At 44.3% G+C, this 13531-nt stretch overlaps 1 protein-coding gene across 3 annotated transcripts in view; it reads left to right on the forward strand.

The window, feature by feature from the left end:
• Positions 1-13531, forward strand: part of FMOD (fibromodulin) — a 57550-nt gene that overhangs the window by 405 nt on the left and 43614 nt on the right. Inside the window, exon 1 of one of the 3 annotated variants that reach the window (XM_044286775.1) lies at positions 13039-13133. The exons of 1 other annotated variant lie outside the window; for it this stretch is intronic. The gene's annotated coding sequence lies outside the window, so the exon portion shown is untranslated. Of the gene's footprint in view, positions 1-13038; positions 13404-13531 lie in introns of those variants that run through there. One more of the 3 variants, XM_044286773.1, reaches the window with a different exon arrangement.

Genomic DNA, 13531 nt, shown 5'->3' on the forward strand with positions numbered 1-13531 from the left:
GGTACACGTGGTAACGAGGACAGGACAGTCATTGATCGCTAATATTATAAACAAGCCCCAATTGATAAATATGTGAAGTATAATACAATATACTGTATATCCTGAATATAGTATAAAGATGAGTCATTAAAAAGATATATAATATATGTATATATGTATCAATAAAAAAAATTGTGTAAAAACAAGCAATATATGGTCCAACGGACCGTGTATTATATTATAAAACCAAAGACGTGTAAAATGAATCATATACAATGCATATGTCACATCCATATGTGAGACATTCTGTATATATATACTTCACTAAATAGATATCAATATATATCAATACGAATATAAAGAGTACATGGTGAAAAAGTTGGAGAATGGTAAGTGATTGGCCAAAATGGGCCAAGTGCGTGCGATGGTGAAACTAAACGTGCTAATAAATGTGACATGCCGTGCTCAGTGCAAGTGAACAAACGTGAACATGCAAAAGGTTCGAAAAGGTAAGTATCCTGCGAAGCTATCATGCAACAAGTCCTAAGTAATGATAAGAAGAGAATCAGTCTATTACAGACATATCCATGATGTAGTGGGCCTGGTTGTATAAATTAATGTTTCGGAGTTAGTTCCGGATGTAATATATACAATGGGCAACTGTGTGTTGTCTTCTGAAGCACACACAAAGATTACAGGTCCTGAGTGTCAATCAATCTAAAATCAAAGGGGAAAATGAAGAAAAGACAAAAAAGAGAGAGAAATATGTAAATAACACATAATATTATAAACACAAGCGTGTACTTAGACAATAGGCTGTTAAAATTCTCACTACAGAAACACCTCCATGAATCAAAGAGAGTGTAATTAAAATAAGAATCGCTCATGACTCGTTTAGCTTATACAACCGACCTAAAACAATACTACTCCTAGATTTTTAGAAAGGGAGCAAAACTAAGACCCTCATTTAAGCCCAGTGGAGTGACTGTATTTAGTCTAAAAATCCACTTGGCTTCCCTCTGGGCCAGTAGCCTTTTCCAATTACCACCTCTCCTTCCGATGAAAATCCTGTCTATACCTCTTACCCGTAGTAACAATCCGTCATATCCATGGTGAACTTTAAAATGTCGGGGTATGGTCTTTAGGTACGACATATTCTCTTCTTCTTTTGCTACATTGACCCCCAGTACGTGTTCTCTGGTGCGTTTTTTCAGTTCCTTTGATGTCATACCTACATGCCCAACTCCCACTGATTCTCTGACCAGCGCCATCAGTAAAAGTTGTAGTCCGTTCAATGTTCAGGCAGGCAACACAGTTGCCACATGGGAGACAGCCCCATTTTGGTCCTTTTGACCCAAATAGTTTATTTGGATTCCTACCTTGATGGTGACTGTGCACCAGAATATCTCTCAAGTTCTTTTCGTGTCTATAGGTCACTGAAGGGTGATCCGGTATATAGTTACGCAGGATGTGATCAGTACGAAGGATATTCCAGAGACCAATTGACCCTGCCCGGAGTTGTAGTTCGTAATAGCACGTACAATGTCGCTCTTATTGTCTTTATGTTTTTTGTGGGTTTTTTGTAAGAGAGCATCCCTATTTGATTGCTTCACCCGTATGTATCCTCAATGGGATTTCACTGTTGCCCCTGGCTCTGAACCAACTATGGAGATCTGCTGATGGTTTTTGTCTCTGCAGAACTTTAAATTCTCGGTAGAACACAGAGTAGGCCACTTACAGGGAAATGCGGATGCCCTGTCCCGGGTACACTGTCTGGCGTGTGTTCACCCCCTCAGGGTTGAACAAAGGGGGGGGTTATATGACACATTTAGGGGTTTTGTCTTTGAAGGCAGGTATTTTCCTCCCAACATGTGCGGCTGGGCTGGTTTCCAGCAAGGTAAGGTCAAATACCGGACTGCAGTTAACCGCCTCCGGACCGCCTAACGCAGGATCGCGTTCCGGAGACGGCTGAGTCAGGCATAATCACGCATCTACGCGTCATCTCACAAGACGCAAGATTTCCTGTGAACGCGCACACACAGGCGCGCGCGTTCACAGGAACTGCAGGTAAGCGAGTGGATCTACAGCCTGCCAGCGGCGATCGTTAGCTGGCAGGCTGTAGATGCGATTTTTTAACCCCTAAAAGGTATATAAGACGCTGTTTTGATAACAGTGTCTGATATACCTGCTACCTGTGCAACACGCCAGACCTGCAGGGTATAGACGAAGTGAGGTCACGGTTATGGGCAATCGAGGGTTACTCACTGTATTGGAGAACCCTGGGCAGGCGCGTGGCAGTGAAGGAGAGGTAGACACGGTTCCTCTGGGGCACACTCTGTATATAGGGACCAGGCCTGATGGTGGATGAGGTGCCCTGGATGTTACAGGTATTTTGAGTGCCTGGGGCAAGGTCCCTGTTGTATTCGTGACGCCAGTGCCTTTGGACGGTGGCACGCCGGTTAGTAGTTGGAATGATGGAGGTACACAAGTAGAATAGTGAACCAAACGTAACTTTACTGAACAATCCAACTTTGTACAGCAGGTAGTAGTACAGTCTTTCGATCACAGTTCCACAAGTAGGCTTATTCACACAATGGCAGGTAATATTTATGTAAGATACGCAGAGGGTAAATTCACAAGCACTCAGCAGTAGGTTGTACCTTTCCTCAGAATCAATGTACACTGTCCTTTTCTAGAACTCCTGCTCTGGCTTTATATCCCAAGGCCCAGATGCCTAAAGGGTGGCTTAAATCCTTGGTTACTATCTTCCTCAGGTATTGGATTCTTGCTCTCCTTTCTATTTGCATCTGCCCATCAGGGTTACTTAGCTTACCCTGGATCGCCCTCTCTTGTAAAGTGGATGACTGTGGGTTTCTCCCAGGAGGTTGGGTCCTGCAACTGGGGTGTCTCTACTGAGCTAATCATAGCCTCAGGAGCTTCAGGTGGACGAAGTAACTCCTCTAGTCCCCTGGAATGAACTAACTCTTCCCTGTCTGGGCCTTCCTATATATAACTAGGGCTCTCCAGCTCCCTCTAACGTCTGGGAGGCTAAATTACACCCTGACAGGCCTGACACCCAGATAATACAGGGAAAACAAGCACATGACATTTAATGCAATGCAACACATTAACCTGTGCAGTGCCCACCTTTACCTAGTGGGACACTACATACCCCCACGCTATAACGTTGCCCGTCCTCGGGCGCATCATGGAGGGTCCGCCCATCTGGAAGCGGCAACCTGAAAGACAGATGAGAACATGCATATACAGTATTCACCACGTTAACAATATCACAGTTGATAAATACACTGAAAGGAGTGGTGACAAGGGGCGTCGTCTATAGTACCCTGCAAAACTGAGAAAGCTTCTCACCTCTTTCACAGTCGTAGGAGTAGGCCACTTACGGACAGCAGCAAGTTTGTCAGGTCAGGCTGTACTCCTTCGGCACTGACAATGTGCCCGAGATATTTGACGGCTGGTTTCAGCAGGTGGAACTTGGATGGCTTGATTTTGAGGCTATATTTAGTAAGAACTTGAAACACCTCACCCAGGTGCTTTAGATGGTCCTCATACGTCTTGGAGTATATAATGACGTCATCCAGGTATAATAGTACCGTCTCAAAATTCCTATGGCCTAAACAACGTTCCATCAGCCTCTGGAACGTTCCTGGAGCATTACACAGTCCAAATGGCATATAATTGAATTCAAACAGGCCCATAGGTTGTAGTGAAAGCAGTCTTTTCTCGTTAAGTCCAAGGTGGAGATATAGGCTGATGACCCCAGGGCAGTCAAGGACTCCTCAATGCGTGGCAATGGATATGCATCTTTGTAGGTGATTTGATTAATTTTCCTGTAATTCACGCAGAACCTTATGCTGCCATCTTTTTTTCGAACAAGTACTAGGGGCGCAGCCCAGGGACTATGGCTGTCCCGGATTATATTAGAGTCTTTCATCTCTTGTATCATCTCTTTCACAGACTGATAGGTAGTAGGTGGTATGGGTCTGTGCCTCTCCTTAATAGGAGGGTGAGAGCCAGTGGGTATGGTGTGTTGGATTACACTGACCTCTCCATAGTCTTATTTAGTGTTTGCTGAAAGCCTGGGTGGCTCCTTCACCAGCTTCAGGACTCCCTCTATTTGCTCCTTTGGGGTGGATTCGTCCCCCACATGTAGTTCTTCCCACCAGGAGGCCGTTGGGGTGCTGCTGTTCTGCGCGGTCTGGAACGCCTCTGCGGCAGGCAGACGGATCACATCCTGGAAAGACACCTGGAAAAGCTGAGCAACGGGGTAGTGTTTAAAGAGAGTAACGGGATGATCACCAAAGTTGATTAAACAAACAGGCACTTTACCTTGAGACACGGTCACCATGCTCTTGGCTGTTTGTACGAAAGGATGATCCTTAATAGGAATAAGTTCCACTAGGGCTTGATAGTCCTGGCCCTGGATCCCTAATACAGCACGGCACCACAGGATGATCTGGGAATTTGGAGGCAAAACCACCGGCCGGTTATCCCGGATCCGGACAGTGCAAATTTCTCCTTTCTTGTTGGCGAACCTTTGTTGAGCGCACAGCACACTAATGGTTTTCTGAATAACTCTTCTGGAAGCAGGTGAGGCGGATGATATGGTTTGATTCAATGCTTCAAGCACTTCGGAGTAACAATTTTTAAGAACATTAGTCCCTAAGATCACAGGGTGTCCTCCTTTACCTCTGGCTCGTACCACAATCACGCCTTGCTGTGGCAGGGTGGCTTCTCCCACCTGAAGAGTAGGTTCCCAATACCCATGCACTTTCACTGGCTTACCGTTGCTAGCGATGATATCTAGCCAGGACTCTGGTGGCTGGGTGAGGAGACTTGGATCCCAGAACTTGTCGAAGGCAGGCCGTTGAATGGTGGTGACCTGTGACCCAGTGTCCAACAGGGCTTCAAAGGGTATCCCGTTGATACATATATTAATTTTCGGACGGGATCCTACATACTTAGGCATCCAGTTTGGATCCTTTGGACCTACTGTTCTACCTCCCGAGGGGCGGTCCTCTGCCTCAGGGGTTACCCGTTTAACTGCCAGCACATTGATTCAGTATGTCCATATTTCTTGCAGTGATGGCAGACAGGCTGTTTTCTACTTCTGGGCCGGTACTTCGGTCGCCCATCAGGCTCTTTTGGATACACATCTCCATATGCAAGTGGGAGCCTTGGAGGAAAAGGACCTTCATCTTCTAGTAACAACGGTCTCTCCCACTCTATCTTTTTGCACACCTTCTCTAGACTTAGAGTAAGATAGTTCACTTGCTCCATTAGTGCTGCCACTACATCCGTGACTGGAGCTTGGATGGCTTGACCGACTCCTGCAGACCCCACATTAACAGTCTTTGGCTGACAAGCCTGGGGTTCAGGGAAGGTTGCTGGCCCTGGAGCAGGGTTCTGGCCTAGTATGCTGATGGCCAATTCTTTAAAATCCAAGAATGTACAGTGAGGGTGTTGAGCTGACAACATCCGTAGCTGGCCCTTTAAATGTTCAGTACTTATGCCTGCAATGAATTGCTCTCTAAGAGTCCGGTCCTGGTCCTCAGCTTCTTTAGGATCCACTTGGACTACAGCTCTCAGCGTCTCCTGTAAGGACAGGGCAAAATCACGGAGCGACTCTCCAGGCTGCTGCTTTCTGCTGAAGAAACGCATTTTAACTTCTGACACCGTTCTGGCTTCAAATGTGGTGCCCAAACGTTCAAAGATCTGTTCCAGGCTATTTTTCTCAGAACGGGGCCATGACATTACTTCCCTGCGGGCAGCCCCTTCTAACTGAGCTAAGAGGATCTCCATTTGCTGCTCAGCATTGATGGGATAAAGCCGGAACAAAGCCAGTATCTGTTCCCTAAAGTCTTTTAACTTGTGGGCTTCCCCTGAATAACGTGGGAACCAGGGGGCCCCGAAATAGTACGGCATGGTTAGCGGCATCAGGCTTGGCGGTGCCGCGACAGCAGGGGCCCCAGAGTCGGCTGCGGGTACTTCAGCAGGCACGACTGGGGCTGCCTGTGCAATTTCCTCGACTGCGGACATGGCGTTGCTAGGTGGGTATGGCCCTTTAAATGTAGCGGAGCGGACCGGAGCGGCAATGGCAGTAACTTTAACTTTTTTTTTCAGACAAGTCGTTGGTGACTAGCGGGGGTCCCTCCGGTACCCTGGCAGGGGTCGGGAAGCTCCCGGTAAGGTAAGCGGAGAAGCCGGCAAAAGTTTTTGAAGTCGGTACTTACTCCGGTGGTGCTCGCTCCAAGTCTCGCGAGATGCGCAGCTACGGGTGTCGGACGTCCTGCGTACCACGTCAGCAGGTAGGCGCGGCCTCTCGTAGCTCCAGGACTCAGGTAGGCGGGGTTGTTCTTCATGGTTGGCTGGGCGATGGCTCCGCCTGATTCTTTTCGCGCCAAAGTCCTCTTTTTCGCACCAAACAGCTCCACGAGGCGCACTTGTAATCCGATCAGATTAAGTGGGCAATATGGCTGTCTATTCACTGACAGCAAGCGGTGACTCAAATCGGCAGAAAATAGTCCATACAATGCAATCTTCACACCGCAATTATTACAGTTCACTTTGGGCCAGCAATTTTCAATAAAACAATTGGGGCATGTCACTTTAAGACAATTTACAGCACACAGTTTTTTTAAGTCCGCTATGGCGCAGGAATATTCGTATCCTGTTCGTGACGCCAATTTATGCAACACGCTAGACCTGCAGGGTATAGACGAAGTGAGGTCACGGTTATGGGCAATCGAGGGTTACTCACTGTATTGGAGAACCCTGGGCAGGCGCGTGGCAGTGAAGGAGAGGTAGACACGGTTCCTCTGGGGCACACTCTGTATATAGGGACCAGGCCTGATGGTGGATGTTACAGGTATTTTGAGTGCCTGGGGCAAGGTCCCTGTTGTATTCGTGACGCCAGTGCCTTTGGACGGTGGCACGCCGGTTAGTAGTTGGAATGATGGAGGTACACAAGTAGAATAGTGAACCAAACGTAACTTTACTGAACAATCCAACTTTGTACAGCAGGTAGTAGTACAGTCTTTCGATCACAGTTCCACAAGTAGGCTTATTCACACAATGGCAGGTAATATTTATGCAAGATACGCAGAGGGTAAATTCACAAGCACTCAGCAGTAGGTTGTACCTTTCCTCAGAATCAATGTACACTGTCCTTTTCTAGAACTCCTGCTCTGGCTTTATATCCCAAGGCCCGGATGCCTAAAGGGTGGCTTAAATCCTTGGTTACTATCTTCCTCAGGTATTGGATTCTTGCTCTCCTTTCTATTTGCATCTGCCCATCAGGGTTACTTAGCTTACCCTGGATCGCCCTCTCTTGTAAAGTGGATGACTGTGGGTTTCTCCCAGGAGGTTGGGTCCTGCAACTGGGGTGTCTCTACTGAGCTAATCATAGCCTCAGGAGCTTCAGGTGGACGAAGTAACTCCTCTAGTCCCCTGGAATGAACTAACTCTTCCCTGTCTGGGCCTTCCTATATATAACTAGGGCTCTCCAGCTCCCTCTAACGTCTGGGAGGCTAAATTACACCCTGACAGGCCTGACACCCAGATAATACAGGGAAAACAAGCACATGACATTTAATGCAATGCAACACATTAACCTGTGCAGTGCCCACCTTTACCTAGTGGGACACTACACCTGGTCCTCTGGTGGTCCCTTTTGCTTGGATCGACCACCAGAGGACAAAGGCAGCTCTGTAAAGTAGCACCAAACACCACTACACTACTAACCCCTTATTAACCCCCTGATCACCACGCATAGACTCCCTGATCACCCCCCTGTAAGGCTCCCTGCAAGGATGCACGGATCCATGGATCGGATCCGCAAAACACATACGGATGTCTGGATGGAGCCTTACAGGGGGGTGATTAATGACAGGGGGGTGATCACCCCATATAGACTCCCTGATCACCCCCCTGTCATTGATCAACGCCCTGTAAGGCTCCATTCAGACGTCCGTATGTGTTTTACGGATCCACGGATCCATGGATCGGATCCACAAAACACATACGGAGGTCTGAATGGAGCCTTACAGGGGGGTGATTAATGACAGGGGGGGTGATCACCCCATATAGACTCCCTGATCACCCCCTGTCATTGGTCCTTCCCCTGTAAGGCTCCATTCAGAGGTCCGTATGTGTTTTGCGGATCCACGGGTCCATGGATCGGACCCTCAAAACACATACGGACGTCTGAATGGAGCCTTACAGGGGGTTATCAATGACAGGGTGGTGATCACCCCATATATAGACTCCCTGATCATCCCCCTGTCATTGATCACCCCCCTGTAAGGCTCCATTCAGACATTTTTTAGGCACAAGTTAGCAGAAATGTTATTTTTATTTTCTTACAAAGTCTCATATTCCACTAACTTGTGACAAAAAATAAAATCTCACATGAACTCACCATACCCCTCACAGAATCCAAATGTGTAATTTTTTTTTTTACATTTATATTCCAGACTTCTTCTCACGCTTTAGGGCCCCTAAAATGTCAGGGCAGTATAAATACCCCACAAGTGACCCCATTTCGGAAAGTAGACACCCCAAGGTATTCGCTGAGGGGCATATTGAGTCCATGAAAGATTTAACTTTTTGTCACAAGTTAGCGGAAAGGGAGACTTTGAGCAAAAAAAATAATATATATATATATATATATCAATTTCCGCTAACTTGTGACAAAGAAAAAAACTTCTATGAACTCGCCATGCCCCTCATGGAATACCTTGGGGTGTCTTCTTTCCAAAATGGGGTCACATGTGGGGTATTTATACTGGCCTGGCATTTTAGGGGCCCTAAAGAGTGAGAAGAAGGCTGGAACCCAAATGTCTAAAAATGCCCTCCTGAAAGGAATTTGGGCCCCTTTGCCCACCTAGGCTGCAAAAAAGTGTCACACATGTGGTATCGCCATACTCAGGAGAAGTAGGGCAATGTGTTTTGGGATGTCTCTTTACATATACCCATGCTGGGTCTCTATAATGACAACTTTGTATAAAAAAAATGGGAACAGTTGTCTTTTAGAGAGATATTTCTCTCACCCTGCATGGGTACATGTAAAAAGACACCCTTCTTCTGAGTACGGCGAAACCACATGTGTGACACTTTTTTGCAGCCTAGGTGGGCAAAGGGGCCCAAATTCAAAAGAACACCTTTAGGATTTTACAGGGCATTTTTAACACATTTGGATTTCAAACTACTTCTCACGCATTAGGTACCCTAAAATGCCAGGGCAGTATAACTACCCAACAAGTGACCCAATTTTGGAAATAAGACACCCCAAGGTATTTCGTGATGGGCATAGTGAGATCATGGAAGTTTTTATTTTTTGTCACAAGTTAGTGGAATATGAGACTTTGTAAGGAAAAAAAAATAAAAAAATCATTTTCCGCTAACTTGTGATAAAAAATAAAAAGTTCTATGAACTCACTATGCCCATCAGTGAATACCTTAGGGTGTCTACTTTCCGAAATGGGGTCATTTGTGGGGTGTTTGTACTGTCTAGCCATTGTAGAACCTCAGGAAACATGACAGGTGCTCAGAAAGTCAGAGCTGCTTCAAAATGCGGAAATTCACATTTTTGCACCATAGTTTGTAAACGCTATAACTTTTGCGCAAACCAATAAATATACACTTATTGCATTTTTTTTTATAAAAGACATGTAGAACAATACATTTAGAGAAAAATGTATATAGAAATTTCGTTCAAAAAAATAATACAACTGAAAGTGAAAAATGTCATTTTTTTGCAAAAAAATCTGTAAATTTAAATTAATAACAAAAAAAGTAAAAATGTCAGCAGCAATGAAATACCACCAAATAAAATCTCTATTAGTGAGAAGAAAGGGAGGTAAAATTCATTTGGGTGGTAAGTTGCATGACCGAGCAATAAACCGTGAAAGTAGTGAAGTGCAGAATTGTAAAAAGTGGTCTGATCATTAAGAGGGTTTAAGCTAGGGGAGCTGAGGTGGTTAAGTGCCGGTCTGGGTTTTGGCAGCACCTGGCTGTTCTTAAATAGGCAGCTCGGCTTAGCAGCTGAATCTCTGTGTTGGGATCTGAGGTTTTGTGCCGGACTGAAGGGCTGAGACCCATGTGCAGGAACAGGCCCCCTAAAGCCTGCTGTGGACTACTGGAGGCAGAACTGTCAACAAGGTGACTTGTGCCATATGAACTTTCCATTGTGTGTGAATTAACACCAAAGACTGCAAGGTGACATGTTGTTCTGTGCAAATTAAACTTTCCATTTGTTTGTGAATTAACACCAAAGACTGCAAAGTGATGTGTTGTTTTGTGCAAATTGAACTTTCCATTTGTATGTGAATTAACACCAAAGACTGAAAAGTGACGTGCTGTTTTATGCAACTGCCGCAAGTGCGAATAAACACAGACGTTTGAGTTAAGAACTTGTATTTTGCCTCTGTACTGAGTCCGCTTACCCTATCTACCAGAGCGAAACCCCACAATGCCAAAAAGGGCTTTAGAACATATAACTGTACCGATGAAAGGAAAATATGCCCTTACTTTTTTCCACTTATACACTCCACAAAACACTTTAGCACTGTAAGGTACCTGTAAAAGGTAGTGTCCGAAGTGGAAATAGTGTGCTTGAGATCCAGGCAAAGCGTCGTCAGGCGAATAGTTCAGAATCAAAATCCGGAGAAGAGTCAGGCAGGCTAAGGTCATTCACGAACTGGCGGCAAGGTACAAAATCAGCAGGCTGTAGAATAGTCGGGATATCAGGCAGGAGTTCAATACAAGGAAGATCACTGAAGTCAAAACACCCAGGGAAGAAATCCAAATAAACGGGCACTGAGTGATGACCTCACTTCCTATTTAAAGGCTGTCCAGATTGAGAATTGTCCACAGCTGGCAGCAGGTGGAGCTAGAGAGTATGATGTAGTGTTGTACACAGTAAGGACATTCCCAAAGTCTAGATCTCTTCTGTAGCACAACAGGTAAGGCTATGGTTTAAGAGACCAGGAAGATCCCAGTTCGAATACAACCCGGGTCATGACAAGCACATATAACTGCACCGTTTAACGGCAAATAATATATATTTTGTGCCACTAATACACACCAAAAAGAGCTTTAGGACATATAACTGCACAGCTGAACGGCAAATATATATACTTTTTGCCACTAATACACACCAAAAAGGGCTGTAATTTTCTTACTTTACCACACAACGGCAAATACTTTTTTTTGTGCCACTAATGCAAAACCTAAAAGCCAAAAAGGGCTTTAGAACATATAACTACACCGCTGATCGGCAAATAATATATATTTTTTTGCCACTAATACACGCCAAAAAGGGCTTTAGAACATATGACTGCACCGCTCAATGGCAAATAGGCCCTTATTTTTTTCCACTTATATATGCCATAAAAGGCTTTAGAGCATATAACTACACCGATGAACAGCAAATAATATATATTTTTTTGCCACTAATACACATCAAAAAGGGCTTTAGAACGTATAACTGCACTGCTGAACGGCAAATAATATATATATTTTTTGCCACTAATACACACCAAAAAGGGCTTTAGAACATATAACTGCACCACTGAATGGCAAATATATTTTTGTTTGCCACTAATACACGCCAAAAAGGGCTGTAATTTTCTCACTTCACCACACAATGGCTAATAAGCCTTTTTCCCCCCACTAATACAAGCCAATAAATGCTTTAGAACATATAACTACACCGCACAAGGGCAAATAAGACGTAATAAACCCTGTCAATGGCTGTATCAAACAGCACTTGCACCCCAATAACAAGAACAATTTGCTGGAATTAAAGAGCTGCATAATGGCAATTTGGATCTGTAGTCAATGCAGCAAGGTGAAATAGGATTGTTCCTATTACACAGGGTGTAAACTCCCCTACTGAACATTCTTTTGCTTCAATATTGTGAAATGATTCCTCCCTATCCTTTCCCTGAACTTCTATACAGCAAAATAAAAATTTTAAAGTCTTTTCAACCACTGTCCCTAATGCCTGCTGACATCTCACCCTGCACTAAGTACACTGGAAAATGGCTGAATCCAAGATGGTTGAGGCTATTTATAGGGCTGTGACATCACAGTGGCTGGCTGCTTATTGGCTGCATGCATGGCATTGTGGGTGATCCCTAGTTTCCAGAGTTCTTTGCGTCATGTCCTAACATGTGCAGCAGCCATTTCCTAAAATTCGGATCAAACTTCACTTCGTCAACTTGGATTCGCTCACCAATCTAATCACATGAGACTTTGCATCTGAAGTTGCTGATTGAGCCACGAAAAGGACTCCACCTCAGGAGAGAACTTAAGTCATCCACCCCCTTTGAAAACCAATGACTAAATTACATACAGGATGCCAAAGAAAAAACTAGCAATTATAACTTAGAATGGGGGGGATGGGAATGGGTAGCTGAAACATAAAACCATGCTGGAGGCTTCATGAGAACAATGAGAATTCAGGGAGTTGCATAGTTTTCTTTATTACAAAGTGGTGATAGGTCCTCTTGAAATTATTTTGGGGTCTTGATATTTTTTGTTAAAAATGGATAAGCATAGCCATGACTTGGTTAGGACAGAAGCCACATTTCTAATGCGAGCAAAGCCAAAATGTGCTACAGTGCCTCTAGTGTAGTGAATAATGTGCCCATACTGATTTTACAGCCCTATAAATAGCCTCAACCATCTTGGATTCAGCCATTTTCCAGTGTACTTAGTGCAGGGAGAGACAGCAGTCTGGAAAAAAGCTAAATAAATTCATAATAAATGTGCCACTTTTTAGAAAATAATTTTGACTTCATATTATAAAAGTGAAATTGGAAAAATACTGGTAAAAGTTCAAAAGGCTGCAGCAGAGTCCTTGCTACTGACTAAACAGTATAAGCAATCTTTAGCATGCAGGCATTTCAAGAGGGCCTTATTGCATGAGAATAACTTTGGCAGAACAGTTAAGGGCAGGATACAAGGAGGAGTTATACAGAAGTTACAACTGAAGGTTGTAATTGGCAAGAGACTGAGGAAAACTTCCATTTTCATCCCAGGTCTCAATTTCCATAAACACATCAGAAGAACACAGGGAAGGAGCTCATCAGAAAAGAGAGAGAGAGAGAGAGACAGACAGACAGAAGGTAAGGGAAAAAAGAATACAGTTAAGTGAGAGGGGAAACATTTTTATTTTACTAGGCAGAAAATAGTGTGGAGGGGAGACCAGGGGGTTACAAAGAAGAAAAAAAGAAATTTGCTTGGTGACCTGAGAAAGACACATCCTTTTCTTGGACTCATATGCACTACTGTACTCTAAGAAGTATTTAAATTAAACTCTGCAGCGCATTTTAAGACTCAGCTTGCCACCCAACCTTCCTGGATATTGGACTGAAGCACCAGAAAGGACACACAAGGTAAATACATTATCAGATATTTAATTAGAATAGAATAATGTGTTTATTGTTTAAATTGCAAGCATCCAGGGTTGTAAATCAATTAGAAGATATGTAGTTACAAATGTATAAGTCTAAGTTATAGTTTA

The sequence above is a fragment of the Bufo gargarizans genome, chromosome 3 (genome assembly GCF_014858855.1).
Source record: "Bufo gargarizans isolate SCDJY-AF-19 chromosome 3, ASM1485885v1, whole genome shotgun sequence".
In the NCBI taxonomy this organism is placed as follows: domain Eukaryota; kingdom Metazoa; phylum Chordata; class Amphibia; order Anura; family Bufonidae; genus Bufo; species Bufo gargarizans.